Below are 18,428 nucleotides of genomic sequence, written 5' to 3'. Positions count from 1 at the left end.
TGTGTGCATGTGAGCTTGTGCACACGTGTGTGTAGAAATACACCATTTCATACTAGATGGCAGTGGTACTTAGAGATCTTGATCTATGTGTTATTAAAAATTTCCCCCTAGGGCACCTGGGTGACTCAGTGGGTTAAAAGCCTCTGCCTTTGGCTCAGGTCATGATCTCAGGGTCTTAGGATCAAGCCCCTTATCGGGCTCTCTGCTCAGCAGGGAGTCTGCTTCCCTCTCTCTCTCTGCCTGCCCTTCTGCCTACTTGTGATCCCTCTCTCTCTCTCTCTCTCTCTGTCAAATAAATAAATAAATAAATAAATCTCCCTCCAAATCTAGGGAACTGATGACAGAATTGCCAAATTTTGAATTTTGTCAAGTTATTACATGAAAAAAAATGACAAGGAGCTACAACCACCATTTCAGAAAAAAAGAAGGAAAATTTAACCCCACAATATAATAAGCTCACAATCTAATAATAAAGGAGAATGCTAAAATTTAATAAAATTTACCTCTATAGAAAATAAACCTCTGCATTTTTTCCCCTCATTTAGGTTTAAACCTGGAAAAGCTTTGTTCTTGAGCTGTACACAGACATTTTAGGAACCACTCTGGTAGGGCCTTATTTTGATCTGTCAGCAGAATTAAAAAAAAAAAAAAAAAAAGTTGTACCTGAAGGATTTTTCAAAGTCTACATTTCATAGCCATATTTATTATGTAAACCATGGGGGAATTAACTGACGTAATGGTCCTCCTGAGAAACATCCATTTTAGTCTATGTTACTCGATTCCTTTTCAGTGCAGAAAGGTGTTAGTTTCATTAGGACCTATAAAACAAAATAAGATTTAAATTACCAGCGCCAGGCAGTGTTGTCTGGTTGTAACAGAGTTGCTGTTTGCAATCCGCTGAGCTCAGGTTCCATCCAGTTCAGCATATCCTATTATTCGTGTGAAGATACTTTCCTTAAACTAACAGGAAGCTTTGTTTCTCAAGACTCGGTATGAAAGACATTGAAATAATGCTAGTCTTAGTCTTACTCCACCTGTTAAGCATAAATGCGAGTACCGAAATGAAATGACAGAAAGTCATCAGTGATAATAATGGTTATCCATATGATTTAGCATATCTATATAAGTAATTTTAGATTGTCATTGGAACAAAAATATGATACTAGAAAATTTTGTGGACATTTGTTTATGCTCTTGGACTTTGAGGCTCCCAGATGGAGGAAAAATTCAGCCACCACGGGTTGTTTTCTTAGCTCTTCCACGTTAGATTTTAGAATTGCTTTCTTTTTTTTTTTTAAAATTCAATTCTTTGTGTGGGATAAAGTTCTCTTCTTGTCACAGCTCTTGAAAATTTTTCTTCACACCTGTCTTTTAGCCTGCAGTAGTAGTAGTTTCTTCTGTTTTCTTTGCTTATATAGGCATAACAGGCCGATAATTGAATAATCTTGTTAGTGACGCATTTTGGGGCAACTCAGTGGGTCGTACTGAGTGAATTTGTTGGGTGACTGATGCTTGTGGCTATTTTTGTAATAGCTGGATGTTAGAAAGCATCTCCTTGACACCAAATTGTTTTTTCTGTGTGGGGAGGAAGGTGGTGGGTAGGGCCAGAAGTGCAGAGGAGTGGAACCCGGGAGAAGAAACTGAGATGGAAACAACAGAGGAGAGTGGAGGGCTTGAATTCAGAAGAACAGAGATCCCACTACTAGTTCTTCCTCTTGGTTAACTTCAGCAAATCACTTAAGTTCTCTGACTTAGTTTCCTCACCTGCAAAATGGAATTGATAGATGCCATGTGAATGAAACCTGTTTGTGGGAAATAGTAAAAATAATGCTGCTAACAATTGTATCACAGCAGCTGATATCTGATACTTAACAAAAAGTAGTTCTCCTCCTTACCCTGTATATTTTGTATTGTTAGATTTTTTTTAAAAAGATTTTACTTATTTATTTGTTAGAGAGAGTGTGCACAAGCAGGCAGAGTGGCAGGCAGAGACAGCGAGAGAAGCAGGCTCCCTGCTGAGCAAGGAACCTGATGTGGGACTTGATCCCAGGACCCTAGGATCATGACCTGAGCTGAAGGCAGCAACTTAACCCACTGAGCCACTCAGGGGTCCCTGTTAGATGTTTTCTTACATGTTCTAGATTCACAACTAAGTTACCTGTCATACATTTTAGTCTATGTAATGCCCTTCTGTGATGTGAAGGTTGACACATAAATTTGATGATGATTTCTATAGTAGTTAAGATATGATGGGAAAACCAGTGTCTTTAAGGTAGTGTTTGTTTTGGGGTTCATAACTAACTGCTTTAGTAAGATGATGGGGTGAGGTACTGTTGTTGTCAGGTACTAGTGAAGTACTAATCTCTTTGAACTTTAGTTTCCCTCTTTAAAACGAGTAGTTAAAACAAGTTATTTTCAAGTTTCTTCCAGAGCTAAATTTTTATTCAGAATGGTGCTCATGCCACAGGATTCCCATTTTCTCCAATATTCTTCACTGTTTTTGTCAGAACCTAGATATGCAGCAAAATGAAAAACTGCATTTTACATTTTTTAACAGAATAGGAAACTATATAGACCCAGACAATAAAGCAAATTTCTGATGAAATATCTTTTTTGGTAATAATTCTTCTGAGTGACAGTTGGATCCATGGGTTGACTCAGTGAGATCATACAGACAGACAATAAACATTTGACTAGGTACTAACTGTCCTCCAGGGATAAGCTCTCCATTTTCCAACATAGTAAGTTGCATAGCTTTTTTCTTAGGAATCTGGTACTCATTTTTGGAATACCATATCCTTGCTGGAACTCTGTAAAATATTGCTACATTTAACTATCTTATATAAATTTATAATTTTACTTTTAAAAACTTACCTGTGACATAAGATCACAACCATGAACATGTATTATACATATGTGTAAACTGTTTTCAGCTTTTGAAAAGTACCATTTAGGGCTTGCTAGCTACTTTCCCCTCTGCTTTTATTTATTTTTTTTAAAGATTGGTGCTGCCTAGCAGGCGATCAGAGTGGTACAAACTTAATGCCGGGAGCCAGGTGGTCATGGGCTTGACACCAGCTCCATCACATGTCCTATAACTTTAGAGAAACTGTGTTACCTTTTCCTGATTATAAAATAGGTGTGACAGAACATCTTTTTAAGAAGACTCCTATCCTCCTTCTTACTCTGTGTGTGTGTGTGTGTATGTATGTAGGGGGAACTAATGAATATTGCTTTTATTGTGTTGAAATGATGATTAGCTTAATATGGTCATATGCTTTTGAAAGGCGTGCCCCCTCCCCCCCCGCCCCGCCCCTTTTAGGAGATGGGAACTGACTTTGACAATAATTTGGGGAAAGAGGCCTGTCCTGAGAGAGAAAAACAGAAACTCAGAGCGGGGACAGAAAGTTTGTGCTGGTCCTTGTGAGGCTGGTTTTTGAAATTACTGCTAGTGCTGGGGGTGAAGATGGTGTCCCTGCCCTGTGTAGGCAGATTGTGTAGTTTGTGTTGCTTTTGGTACAGTTACTTACCTCTTGTTGCTCCATGGTACTGAGGTACTGAAGTAAGTTTTACACAGGCTTGTGTGCATTGTCCTCAGGGGTATTAGGGAAGGGTTGTAGGCTTATTTTGTATCAGTCAGAGTGGTCATTGCAGCATTAATTAGGGAGGAAAACCTCAGGAGAAGGTAAGTTTATGAGAAGAGTTCACAGTCCTATTTTATTTTCTCTCCCTAAGTGGATTTCTTTCCTCTACTGTTGATATTTGCAGGATATACATTTTATTAGGGAAGGTAGACATTTTGTCTCAGACTGGTTTGTTGCGAAAAATAAACTGATAATATATGGAAATCCTCTACTATTCTGGTATATACAGTAAGCTTCAGGAGCTATTCTCATTTTAAGGAGAATGAAAGGAAACATCCCGGGCAAAGATTATCTGCATTATTTGGAGAAAAACAGTTAAAATTCTACTCGTTGCATGTTGGGGCCTTTTATTTTGGGAAGACTGGTTGTCAGATTGGCATGCTGTAGTCTTGGTTGGGAGTCATCTCTGAGCCTTTTATCTTTGTTTAAGAAAGATTAATTTCTGCTCAGTAACTTGTTTTTTCTATTCTTTCCCATAATTCCATTGAAGACTGTATTGTTGTGTGAATTTTGGGCCTAAGCTCCCTAATTAGAGCACCAGGACTTCTGTAGGAGCGTTGTTTAAAAATCACTAATCTAGCAGCAGGTTGTTTCCTTAACCAAAGGCGGGGGACGAAACCTTAGCCTTGCCCTCAAGAAGCCCACAGTCTAGAGGGGAAGATTAATTTTGCAGGATATACATGAGGTATATAATGATAGTAATCATATTACCTCAGCATGAGGTAATAATGATAGTAATCATTTGCACATGCTGTGCCAAAATCCTTGTATCCTATTCATTTGTCAATACTCTCAGTTTCTTCAGTCTGCTTTGTATCTTTGTCATTCCAGTGAAACTGTCTTAGGAAGGTCATCAGCACGTTCAGCTTGCCAGAGCAAGTAGAAACCATGGAATTCTGAGTAGCATGGAGAACTCTCTTCTTGGAACTGTCTCCTCTTGGACTCTGTAGGACCTGTCTTTGCTGGTCTTCTTTCTGCCTCTGTCTTCTCCCTAAGTAATGTTAATCATTTCTTTGGATGTAAATGCGATATTTATGGTAGTGACTCCACAATTTTTTTTTTTTTTTACCCGTGCGCCCCCAGTGACTCCAAATTAGTATCTTTAGTTCTCTTCCAGATGTGAGCCTTGTTCATTCAGCTACATGTATGACATTAATTTTTCCTGTAAGTCTGTCTCTGGACAAGAATACTATTCTTTGAAGAGTTACTGTTGTATGATAGTTGCTCTATTTTCTTTGGTTCGGACCATTGTGAGAGACAAAAAAGAAAGGAATGATCATATGAGATTTATGAATTTGATAGGTAGGCTGTTTTTCACTATATCATATACATCAATTATATATGTGCACCTGCCTGTAGCTTAGGAATTGTTTATTATTATTTATTTATTTAAATTTTGCTTAGGGATTTTTAAACTGATGATATATCCTTTCCTATATATTTGTTTCGAACTTTTTTTTACATTTAGTGTAGAAGTTATTCATTTATAAATCTAAGTCTCTACTTGTTTTAACTTAAAATTAACTGAACTGAAAGCATTTTATTAAACTGAATTAAAGTAACAAAAGAATATCTTAAGATGGGGCTTCAGTAATTTAGGCACGAGTTCTCAAAAACAGAAGATTTCTCTAAGCAAAACCTCAAGTTTAAGAACCTTAAGTTAGATGTATAATAGGCAGAATGAGTAGTTGGAAAGAATAATTACAAGGTCAATTAATGTTAATACAAAAGTTATGAACTAAATGTCGTTTTAAGGCAGTCTTTAGATGACACTGTTGAGCCTCTTAAAAGACTTTGGAAAATGAGAATTATTTGTTAAAGAGTTTAATTAGTTAAGAGTCATTGTCTGCAGAGTAGGTAGAGACTTTTAAACAAAGAAAACATAAGCTGTCTGAAGTATATATAGAAGTTAATCAGTTACCTTATAAATTATTCTTGAGTAGTCTAGGTGTTATTTTTAGCATCAGCTTAATAATTGGGAAAGAATTATACCTTATATAGTCCACATTCTTTATACATTATTTATATTATTAAGACTTTGCAACACATCAAATTTGGGATCTTAATATTATAATATTTTGTAATTAATAAGAATATTTACATATTTAATATTATATTGCTTAATATTTAATATAATATTTTATTAAAATTTGTGGAAGCCATACTTTAGGTTACCTTTTCATATTATATAAAATGTATGTAATATAGATAAAATAAAAATACAGTGTCTTGTTTAATAATCTGAAATAGTTCTCATAATTAAGTCTTGAAAGCATGACTTTCCTCTTGATGTATTACAGTTTGAAACATGCCGAGTTAAAGACATGTTCTCTGGGGCCTCTGCGTGGCTCAGTTGGTTAAGCATCTGCCTTCAGCTCAGGTGATGATCTCAGGGTTCTGAGATCAAGTCCCCTGACAGGGTTTCCTGCTCAGCGGGCAGTCTGCTTCTCCTTCTGTCTCCCCCTCCCCTTGCTTGTGCTTGCTCTCTCATGCTCTGTCTCTCTCTCTGATGAATAAATAAATAATTTTTTAAAAAAAGGCATGTCTGTTAAGTTATTTGAGAGTTTTTATGTTTTTAAGCCAAAAGAAAACAAATTATCGTACTACCACTGCATTAGTCCTGTGACCTTGGACAGAGTGCTTCACTTGTCAGTTACATTTCCGTTATCTACAAAATGGAGGTGAGTGTAGCAATACCTGCCTCTTAGAGATGTCAGGAGGATGAAAGTGGGTAACTTATATAAAGCCCTCTGCCAGAAGCATTTAAGAAATAGCAGTGATTGACGATGATGATGGCGGTGGTGCTGGTACACAGAACAGCAGTCTGTGGCCCATCTCTCATTCTGGTCGCACGACATGCTCTTTTAGCTGGTATCGCAGATGTCACTTCATTTTCTTCCTAGCTTGCTTTGCTTCCTCTGGCTCTGTTCCTAACTCTTCATGTAAATAGATAGATCGAGAGAGAGAGAGAGAGAGAGAATGGAGGCTATCTTCTCCTAACCCCCTGCTACCTTTTGAAAAATCATCAGTCTGTAGGTTTAATGCTGTCAGCAGTCTTTTTCCATGCGATGTGTGCTCAGTCCTGGTTTTTTTGCCTCAAAGTCATGATGTGCTATTCGTGTAGCCAAGTTGATGCTCTCCTTGTCAGATGTTTGCACCATTTGCTACTAAAATTGCCTTTTTCGGGGTGCCTGAGTGGCTCAGTCTGCCTTGGGCTCAGGTCATGATCTCAGGGTCCTGGGATCGAGCCCCACATTGGGTTCTCTGCTCAGCAGGGAGCTTGCTTCCCTCTTCCCCTCTGCCTGCCTCTCTGTCTACTTGTGAGCCCACTCTCTTTGTCAAACAAATAAAATCTTAAAAAAAAAAACCCCATACAACTGCCTTTGTCCCTTACATCCCTTTAGTGACACAGTAATCATTACTATCACCTAAGAAGAAAGGGCAGGTACATAGTGGTTTTTAAAAATCATTTATAGTTTTTTTAGCATTGAAAAAATTAAGGTATAAATTGCATAGCATGAAATGCACCCATTTTAAGGGTATTATAGGATGAGTTTTAGTGAACGTACGCAGGTATGTGTGCCTTGTGTTTCCTACACATCTTTCTTTAGAATCACCCACAATCTAGTTTTAGAACCAGTCTGTCAGCCCGAAAGTTCCCTTGTATCCATTTTCAGGCGCTCCCCACTTCTGTTCCTTAACTCAGGACGGCACTAACCTGTTTTTCCCTCTGTAGTGTTACTTTTTCTAGAAATTTCAAATTAATGGAATTACATAACATGTTATCTTTGGCTTCTTTGATTTGGCACGTGTTTTTAAGGTTCATGTTGCTGCATTCACGAGTCATTCACTCCTTGTTGTCGAGTGGTATTCCAATGCATGGTGTCCTGCATTCTAGAAAATCCATCCTTCAAAGATAAACAGTTGGGTTGTTTGCACTTTCCAGCTGTTCTAAACATAACTGCTAGGATCATCCTTGCACAACTGCTTGTATGGTCATCTGTCCCCAAGAGAAGTGAAAACACACATTGGTATGAAATTGTTGGGTTATAGGATGAGAAACTTCCAAACCATTTTTCATTTTATCAGGTTTTTTCTTTTATGGTCTTCATTTTTATTTTATGCATTTAAAATATACATGCATTTATGTGGTATAATAGCTAAAAATTTTTTCCTAATCTAAAATGATTTTCTCTAAGATCGTCTTCTACAGGTATTATAGTTTAGTTCTTACTTTTAGGTCTATGTTCCTATCCATTTTGAGTTAAGTTTTGTACATGGTACAAGGTAAAGGTCAAGGTTCTTTTTCCCTCTCTATGTGTATAACAGTTTTGGGCATCATTTGTTGAAAAGACTGACTTTTTCTCATTAAATTACTTTGGACCTTGTTGAATATAAATTGATATAAATGTGTGGGACTGTTCCTGGACTGTGTTCTCTTCTGTTGTTTAGCCTTATGCTAATACCCCACTGTTTTGATTGAACTTTATAGTAATATTTGAAATTAGGTAGTTTTTTTTTTTTCCCCAACTGTTGATGTCATTTTAAGGTAGCCCTGGTTCAGAAATTTCCCAGCAGTCTCTCTGGAGGGTTATCAGCAGATAAGGCCATTAGGACGTTCCAAGGAAAAGTGGTTACTGAGGGTAGGACAGGCCTGAAGCTTCTACTTTTTCATCATTTCGTTGGGTTACTTGTCAGAGCTAGCATAATTTAGCAGGATCATATACTTGGTAGGATAAATGTAATGCCTACTGTATACCGGGTGCTTTATGTAATCATCTCATTTAATACTGCTGCAAACAGGACATTATTATCCTCATTTTATATTTGAGTTCACAGTAATACTTCCTACGTCACATACCTAAGCTGCCGCTAATGATAGAATAATATTAACAGCAGCAGTATTTATATGATAAAGCCAGGTTTCGAAACTGGTCTGTCTGTCTGATGATGCTTAACCATACGAGATTCTTTCCACCGTTTCATGCTGTCTTCTTTTTCTTTTCTCTTCTTCTTCTTCTTTTTTTTAATATTTAATTACTTATTTTAGAGAGAGAGTTTGGGGGCAGGGGGACCAGAAGGAGAGAGTCTCAAGCTGATGCCATGCTGACGGTTGAGCAATCTCACCACCCTCAGATCTTGACCTCAATTGAAAACCGAGAATCGGAGGCTTAAGGGACCGAGCCACCCAGGCACCCCTCCATGCTGCCTTTTAACGGTGACCCTTTGCTTTGTGGAGAGGCAGTTTGTCTTTTTAAGCTCCTACCGTGGAAATAGCAATGGTAGTAAGAAAGAAGAAGGTGACCTGTATCCCTCCACCCTTTCTTGTAAGCTTCCTGCCTCCCTTGTGTCTGCCAGGATCAGGAAAGACTTCTTCCCCTCTCCCTTCCTTGAAATGCATTTCTGAAGGAACTTGGTGAAAAGCTGTCAAGAGTAGAGCGATGTGGCTTTCTGGCAGAATTGTTACTGCCCGCACTACTGGCTTAAATGACTGAGATTTTCCCTTAGTAATTTCTAAGACATTTTGTGATTCTGTGTTTTTAAGTATTTTATTAATACTTCTTATTTAGAATGTTACACTAAGATATTTTGTACTGTGGAAATGATCCACACCTTTATGTGTCCTATGTCTTTTATCAGCATGGGTATGTTGGCACCTTCTCATACTCTCTTAGCACATGAGTGAAAACTTACTGAAAATTGTAGATCAAGCAGTAATAGTTTAATAACATCACTCCTACTAAAAGTCACAACTTTTGGCTGTTGATTGTTGCGTAGTGTGATGTCCTTGAGCGAATTAGTTGTTGGTATAGAATTAGTTGTTAAGTAGGCCAGCATAATGAATACATTTAGCCTAGCAGAGCCAGAAAGAATTGATGACTCCTATTACATAACAGTTTATTGCACACTGCTCACTGACTGCCACTTGAGGAGAATCCATTCGTTTTACTTACTGTGATAACTTCTTATTTGCATACAGATTTTCTTTTTGTTTTTCATGAATCATCTTTAACACCCTAGCAGCATTTCATTACATTGGATGATCTCCAGATCTCCAGCCTGATCAGGTCCTGGTAAAACTCAAAATGGACTTTTTTCTCTTTTCTTCCCCTTTAGACCTCTTTAGATTTAAAATAGTAAACATTAATACACAGAAAACAACATAAGCATGTACTTGTTTGTATACCTTACTGTGCATCTTGGAAACAAACTTCTTTAGTGCAGTGGAAGTGGTTCTTGTGTGGATCAGAAAAAATGCTGCAGGTTCCTTTGGAGTTACAAAGTCTTTGTTCTCAAAGATACATGCAGAAGAGCAGGTGCCTTCATGATTGAAATGCTTATTTCTTCCTTACCTACATTTGCTCTTGTAAAATGTTAAGATTGTCATATATGTACATATAATTCATATATGTGACTTATATGGCATATTTATATGTCACATATATTTATGGCATTTTTGCATCATTTTATTCAAGTTTTTTCTTTTTAAAAAAAAATTTTTTTTTTTTTTAAATTTGTCAGAGAGAGAGAGGGAGAGAGAGCGAGCACAAGCAGACAGAATGGCAGACAGAGGCAGAGGGAGAAGCAGGCTCACTGCTGAGCAAGGAGCCCAATGTGGGACTCAATCCCAGGGCGCTGGGATCATGACCTGAGCCGAAGACAGCCGCTTAACCGACTGAGCCACCCAGGCTTCCCTCAAGTTTTTTCTTGAGATAAATTATTCCATCACTTTTGAACTTCTTTATATAATTAGGACTTAGATTTTTATTTCGACAGTTTCGAGCCTTTTGATTCCTTACAGTAAACTATGAATCAACAAATTCAGATTGCAAATGTGAGTTTTATTTATTTGTTTACTTAGCCAACATTTACCATGCACTGTGTTATTATGCGCTGGATGCTGGGCTGGTCCAGAGGGGGGCGGTCTCAACATAGGGATCTCCGGTCTCTGCTTCTCAGCTTCCAGTGCTCCTGATGAGACCTAAGCAGATACAAGGAAATGTAGTAAGAATTATGGTGGGAACTCAAAATGTAGACTAGACACCTCATAATTCACAATGAAATGAGGCTTTACATATTTTACTTTTTTTTTTTAACAAAATAGAAGTAATGAGCAAGTCTACTTCTTGATTTATCATGCAATTTAATGGCGAGATGTTATTAATGAGTTACTTTTATATTGGTTGTAAAAATCACATCCACCCTAATGAGTCCGAGAGGATTCTGGGTCTTTTTATTCACGTTTGCTTGTTTGTTTGCATTGCAGATTTCTCTTGGATTTGGCTACAGATTTATAGATCTTCTGCACTGTGTACAGGCACAGGTGAGTCAAAGTTCAGTCATTCTGTTGGAATATTTTGATTTTTAAGTAAACTCAAATATTTAAAAAGTATAGTTTAGCAAAATAAATTGTAAACAAAGCAAATATAAATAAGAAACAAAACGTACATTTCTCAGCATTTCTGTTGTCTTATAAAAATTCTGTGGGAATATGTTTAGAAATGAACTTGAAGGTCAGGTGATCTTACCATTTATCAGTGTTTACTGTGTATATTTGGGAAGAGTTTACACATACCCATTGGATGAGGTGATAGAGAATGTCCCAGCCTGGCAAAATGTTTACATTTTGCATTTGTATATAAATTTCTTTTTGTATATAAATAAAAGAATAGCTACTGTTGATTGTGGCAGCAAATGGAGCTAAATGTTTTAAATTTAATGAGCAGGCTTTTCTTGTCCAACTAGTCTGAAATAGCTTGTCAGTCACTTCTTAACACACAGTCCTGATAGATTTTTATCATGATATTTATTATCACCTGATATACTCTTATTTTTTTATAGTCTTCCCTATGAAAATATAAGCTACATGAAAATTGAGACTATTTTTGTCTTGGTGAAAAAAATGGTATCCCTGACTTGTAGAATAGCACCTGGTATATGGGAAAGACTGAATGAATGTTTGCTTAATTATTGGGTAGTAAATACTAAGAATTTATTTATATTCAGAGTCATTGAACTCTGCTTCTATAAATAAAAGCTAGAAATAGTTTTTATACTGTTTTTAAATATGAAATTAATTTGTATCAGATAAAGTATATGGGTCTTAAATGTTCTGAAAAATTACCGGTGTTGCATATTTTCTGTCCTAAAGTATGCTTAATCAGGATAGAATTCAGAGGATAATGCCTCCAATTCTCTATTTATTTTGTCACTACCCTAGAAGGTTCTTTCAAGTTACGGTCAAACCTGAAGCAGGTCTGAGAACTTCTTACTTACTTCCTTACTGGATTATGCTACCATATCGGATAGGTTTTGTGGTATCTTGGTAGGGTAAGGGAATTGAAAATCTAAAAACCAGATAATTTAAAAATTTCCTACTACCTGTCATTGGAGACAAAGTTTAACTTCCTTACTTAGTTTTCGGTTTCTAGATTGGGGAGATTTTGGGGAGATTTTTTTGGTCATTTTTCCACCGTCTATATTGATGTTTGAATTCATTATCCTAGAGCTATAGGAGGGATGCTTGGCTGACTCAGTTGGTAAAGCATACTGCTCTTACTCTCTTGACCTTGGTGGTGAGTTCCAGCCCCACACTGATCATTGAGCTTACATACATACATACATACATACATACATACATACAGCTATAGGAATATGCAGACCACCTATTGCCTTGTGTCCTTGACAGTTTTCTTTAGGTGTTCCAAGTTACTGGTTGCTATTATTGGTTTCTTGGTTTGTTTTGTATGTTTTGTTTTTTGATCTTTCTTCAGGCTTTGGTCTCTTCTGCCACCATGATTTTCATATATAGAAAGAATTATTAAGTCTGATCTTTAGGGTTTTTTCTTTTATTTGTTATTCACATTTAATTTTATAACTGCAACTTGCAGAGATTCCCTTGATAATAGTAATAACAGCAGCTATTACTTATTGCTCTCTTACTGTGTGCCAGGGATTATGTAAGTGCTTTTGAGTTATCTTTAGAATAAACAGATAAGGAAATTGAAGCTTAGAGAGGTTAAGTGACTTTTCCAAGGTCATATCAAGTAAGTGGCAATTTGCCACTCCAAAGACCTTGATTTTAACCACCAAGCTCTATTTTATGTCTAAATGGCCCTGAATACAAGCATATTTGTGGCAGTAAGTATAATATAGAAAAATCATATTGATACGTGAGGACTTCAAAATTAATTTAAAAGTCAAACATTATTTTGCTTCTATTTCATTAGCAGGTCCTAACTTTTAACCTTTATTTCAAACTGTGAAACATGACAACTCATTAGCAATTTAATGACTACCTAAACAGTTCTACTAAGTTGGAACTAAAGTTCCATCCTGGCACTTTCATTTCATGCTCACTTTTGGGGACGGGGAAGAAGCACATGGGGGAAAGCTATTTGGTTTCGTTTTTCCATTATAAATGTGGTATGCGATGAATCAGCATTCTTTATCCCTTGAAATATTAGAAATTATAGTTTACAGATGGCATTTATAGTTTGGTAGATGAATCATTTTTCTTAGAACAGGTTGTATGAAATGTAGTGACTATAGAATTACTTAGAATCCTTATCTTGAAAGGTAAAATAATTTATATCTGGTAAAATATTTTTAATTATTTAAGAAATGAAGTGGCATGGTTTTGAGAGCAGAGTTGGTTCAAACAGAACTTCAAATAGAACTTTATTTAGTTTAGTTTCAGGGCTGAGAAGGACATTATATAAAAATATTTTGAGTCTTACATGTATAATATTGTGGACAAAATGTTCTTGAAGACAGTGTTGTTGAATACATCATAAAAATTTTGATTTGAGAACAAGATTGATTATATTTCCTCACACTTTTCAACAGGTTTGTGTCTATGAGTACAAATATAAATTTCAGATTTGAGTGTATGGAGAGGGAATTCTGTAGTTTGAATTAAAAAGTCAAAATTTATTTAACAGACCAAACTGTGCTTTTTAATCTATATCTACATCAGTATTTCCATTCCACTTTCACATTTTAAGCATTTTTAAAGTTAGCCAGTAAAATATTCTTAGAATTGATAGTCAAAACAGGAGCAAACATTAGATAAATCTGTTTGACAATATAGCCTTGAAATGTAATTTTCTCTTCACTATGGAAAATTGAACTCAGTGTGGAATCATATGTACTTTGTATTTATTTTTAAGTCTGTTTTCTGTATGCCAGAAGATTTGGGATGGGAGAACATGGTAGGGGAGGAGTGGGCGAAGAATTGTTTACACCCACTAGTTAGAGCCAAACTCTTCAACACTAATAGATGGAGAGGGAAGTTGTCCAAAGTACAATAAAGTGTGATACACTTCTTGTAATACTAATATACTTTATTGCGTACTAAATACTAAAAATCTTATTAAGCATTTCAAGACACAAAAGAAATTATGTCCATGTTACCTATGACATAGTTGAAAATACATTTCAAGTGAGTATTTGTTGGGTTTTGAATTCCCTCTTCATTCATAGATGTGAGATGAATGATTGACTGCCTGATTTAACTAAGAGATGTCTAAAAGTCCCCTGAACACAGGGTGGCTTGATTTGAATAGGAGATCTGAGCCATTGAAAATCAGTATTAATATATACAAACATTGAAAGCATTTAAATATATATATATGTTGCTTTAGGCCAAATCTGTGGACATTTAATTGTATTGCTACTTGGTGGTGTTTGAAATGTCAGCATGGTAGGCACTGTGATCTGGAAAGTAACAAATATTTTGACAGCTGGCAAAATGCCCTCAGTCATTTAACTATGGGAGCTGGAATCCTAACCCTAGCCTCCCTGGGTAGACTCTTCTGGTTTCGGGGAGCAGAGCGGACTGCTGAACTCAGGCCTACTGGTAGGTGGAAATTGCCTTGCAGTGGGTATTACTGACACAGAGCCATCAGTTGGAAACTGTTTGGATGACAGGCCAGTTTTGAAAGCATTTTTACTATTCCACTTTCCTCCTTTTTTATATACACACTAGTGTAAACAGACTGGCCTACTTTTCCCCACGAAGCTAAATTCATTCAGCACTCTTAACTTTCCTTTCTTGCTCCCCTCTTTCCTTTTACGTTTGGGCCATGACTCCTTTCCTTCTGATTCTCCTTCCTTTTGGAAATATTTATTAATTATTTATATTGTGCTATACTATGCTAAGTCCCGTGGAAACTAGCACTTTCAATACCCCAGATTATTCAACTGGAAAAGGAATATTGCTACAGGCTTAACTCCATATTTCCTTGCTCAGTGTTTTCACATTGAATTTTGGCTTTCTGATTTTTCTTTTAAGGAAAAAACCTGAGCATTGATTTGTGAATGTCTTTTCTTACTAAAAGTCTTAATCTGCCCACGGTAGTAGAGGTTGTAGCACCAGCAATGACAACAAAAAGCTGTCTGTCGTAAGTAAATGTTTCATTTGTATGGAGTTCACAAGGCTTTCAAAGTGGACTCTGGGAAAGGTACACACCTCCTGAGGTAAGTGTGCTGTGCTTCAGATTGAGATAATCACAGAGTCTAAGGAATCTGTTTAGAACCATATCCTTGCTATTTCCATAGGTACAGACAAGCGGAGTGTTGTTGTTAAGTGTAGAGTGTTGTTGAAAAACATACCAGAAATACAGGGGAGCCTGATTTTTCTGATTGACTTAAATTTTGGAATAGCAAAATTTAGAATTGCAGACAGCAATTTAAAAACATGGTTTTGGGGACTCCTGGGTGACTCAGTCGGTTAAGCATCTGCCTTCGGCTCAGGTGGTGATCCCAGGGTCCTGGGATCAAGTCCTGCTTCCAGCTCCCTCAGTGGGGAGCCTGCTTCTCCTTCTGCCTGCCACTCCCTCTGCTTGTGCTCTGACAAAAAAATAAATAAAATCTTTAAAAAATAATAAAAACATGTTTTTAAATAAAATTCATAAGGCTGTTTCTTAGATTATAAGAAAGTTGAGTTTCAGTTTAGAGCCATTTTACTGTGAGATCACTTAATTTTCTTTTCTTTAATTTTTTTATAAAGATAGATTTATTTATTTATTTATTTATTTATTTATTTATTTATTTGAGAGCGAGGGAGAGAACAGGGAGCCTGAGGCAGGACTTCCTACTGCTGCGACTCTGGGATCCTGACCTGAGTCCCTGAGCTGGAGGCAGATGCTTAACTGACTGAGCCACCCAGGCGCCCGAGAATACTTTTTTTAATTGGAAGTTCCTAAGTGTGACTCCTGTTGCCGTAACTGGAGTTTTTGGGAAATCATTAAAATTAAAAGCATCACCAGTCTATATGTGTATAAATCCTTTGAGTTAACATGTCTTAGGCGAGGTAGCACCAGAGTGGGAATTGTTTGAGAAGGTTAGAGTGGACTCTGATTTCGCAGCTGTGGTTTTCTGTATTGCACTATGGGTGGATGTGTGTGGAAATGGGGAGAAGTGGTTTATAGATGGTTATCAGAGTGTGCTTTGTTCTTGTCGTGATGGCCTTTAGATTTCAGTTCAAACCTGTATACTGTTACTTATCTGGATACTAGAGTCATTAGCTTTAAGGACAAGGTCCATAGTAAGCAAAATTTCACATAAGTGAGACCACAGTAACTTCAGGAATACGTGGTGTTTGATTTTGGGATAGTAGGATTTTTAGCTAAGCCGTTCACTCTCACTTTGGAAGGAAAGTGACACATGTTATTTAGAAGATAACACATGTTATTTTCTGGATAGGTGTTGAATTTGAGTCAGTTGACCTTGCCAGAATCTCCTTAAAGATAAAATAGCAAATATGTCAGGCCGCTTCCACTAAACACGTCATAGTTTACTTTCGAAGCTCAGATCATTTATGTTATTCTCCATTGTTTACCATATCTAGATGTAAAGGATAAATTAAACATTTATTTATGAAATTATCCATATCCATATAATTAAATAGGTTTTTTTTTTTTCTTTTCTTTTTTTCTGTGATTCTTTGGCCTTAGGATATAGATGTTTCCATTGAGACTTCCATGGCTAGCTTAAGACTCAGATAAACTGGAGGAATCCAGAGAAGTTAACAGCAAATTTTACAAATTGTGATTTTTACCCTGCTTCCATGCATTAGGTTGTCTAAGCATTATTTGCTACCTCATGAATGATTCATGGGTATCTACAGTCAACGGAAATATATTTTTTGTCCTAGTTACACCCTGCCTTCCCATCCAAAAAGAACAAAAGGAGAATAAGATGTATTTAGCACTTAATAATGGCTTAAGGGTAATTTAACCATATACTGTAAATGTATGTAGTTTACTTTTGAAGAATTTCTTAAATATATGTCTGCATGCAAGGTTGATTTTTGTGGTATCCTAGCCTATAGGATTGTTTGACTTCACTGCTTTTTTTTTTCTTTCTGAAGTATTTAAAGATACTGAATTGGTTTTGAATTGATTAATTTGAGGACTTTCTTTTAACAGTTTTGACTTTTGGTGCTAGTTAGATATATTTTATAATCAAAATCATACACTTGACATTTTGTGGCCTTGACCTAAAGGTCTGGAAATTTGCCACCTCTTAGTGTCAGCGAGTTGGAGCACAGTTTTGCTACACTTGAGAAGTGAAAAGGACAGAAAAGGCAGAAGTGTCATAGGCCAGGGTGAATTTCAGTGGAAAGATGAACGGGGAAGTTTAGACCTACCAGTGCCTTATATGAATACCGAGACTTCTAAGTCTTGATTTTAAACTATAAAATAATATTTTCAAAAGGAACAACTGTGTCATAATTATTGAATTGGTGACTTCAATTAGTGTAACAAGAGTAGGGGTGAAAGGGAGACCGGTGATCTCTCAATTTCTTTCAGTTCTTTGTCACTCAAAGAGTGATTTGATCTAGGGACACTTGGGTGACTCAGTTGGTTAAGTGTCTGCCTTCGGCTCAGATTATGATCCCAGTGTCCTGGGACCGAGTCCCATATCAAGCTCTCTGCTCAGTGGGGGACTTCCTTCTTCATCTACCTTCTTATCCCTTTTCTTGTGTTCTCCCTTTCTGGCAAATACAAAAAAAAAAAAGTGATTTGATCTAGATTTCTAATTCTTTCTTTTATTAAATGGCAGTTTTATTAGAGTCCAGAAAATAAACTTTTGTTTCATAGATTATAAGACAAAGTGTGAAAATAGAAGATAGTTTTGAACTGACATGTTTTGAACTGTATTGTGGTTACTCATGCTATTGTATTTGAATAGACTAGAAATGTAAAATTCCTTTGACTTAAACATCTTTTAGACAAATTAGGCTTGTTTCATGAGCATTATTTATATACTAAATAGACTTTGTTTTATTAACCTTGTGGAATCTAGAGTTTATCTTTTTTTTGCAACTAGATGCTTTGGAACATGTAAGATTTTTCCCTAATGTAGATATTAGGTGTTTAATGTTGCTGCTGCTTCGAAATACACAAATTTTTCCATAAAATCTTTATTGTCTTACATGTAAGTTATTACTTCTTTGAACTTGTCCACTGATTTATTTATATGATATGTCATGGTCAGTTCACACTTTCTCTTTAAAGTATCTTTTGAAAATATAAAAGAGCCTTTTGTAAAATACTTCTGTTATCTTGTGAATGTATTTTTATTTTAACATACCCAAAATGCCAGTGCATTATTGCATAATGTGCACTCACCCTATTTATCTATTTCCCATCTTATTTTTTTCCCCTCCTTATTTTTAAGAGGAAAGCTGTCCGCTGTGCTGGCCACAGGCCCCACAAACATGCTGCCATGGTGGCTGTCCTCAAGTCCCTGAGCCCCTGTCCTGCAAGTCTACAC

At 36.4% G+C, this 18,428-nt stretch overlaps 1 protein-coding gene across 5 annotated transcripts in view; it reads left to right on the top strand.

Moving 5' to 3' along the window:
• Positions 1-18,428, top strand: part of NCOA2 (nuclear receptor coactivator 2) — a 303,670-nt gene that overhangs the window by 97,839 nt on the left and 187,403 nt on the right. For all 5 annotated transcript variants that reach the window (XM_032316141.1, XM_032316140.1, XM_032316133.1 and 2 more), the window contains exon 2: positions 10,912-10,968. The gene's annotated coding sequence lies outside the window, so the exon portion shown is untranslated. The remainder of the gene's footprint in view (positions 1-10,911; positions 10,969-18,428) is intronic.

The sequence above is a fragment of the Mustela erminea genome, chromosome 16 (genome assembly GCF_009829155.1).
Source record: "Mustela erminea isolate mMusErm1 chromosome 16, mMusErm1.Pri, whole genome shotgun sequence".
NCBI classification, from domain to species: Eukaryota; Metazoa; Chordata; class Mammalia; order Carnivora; family Mustelidae; genus Mustela; species Mustela erminea.
Note: the sequence above shows the minus strand (reverse complement) of the source record. Positions and strands in the feature narration are given on the sequence as shown.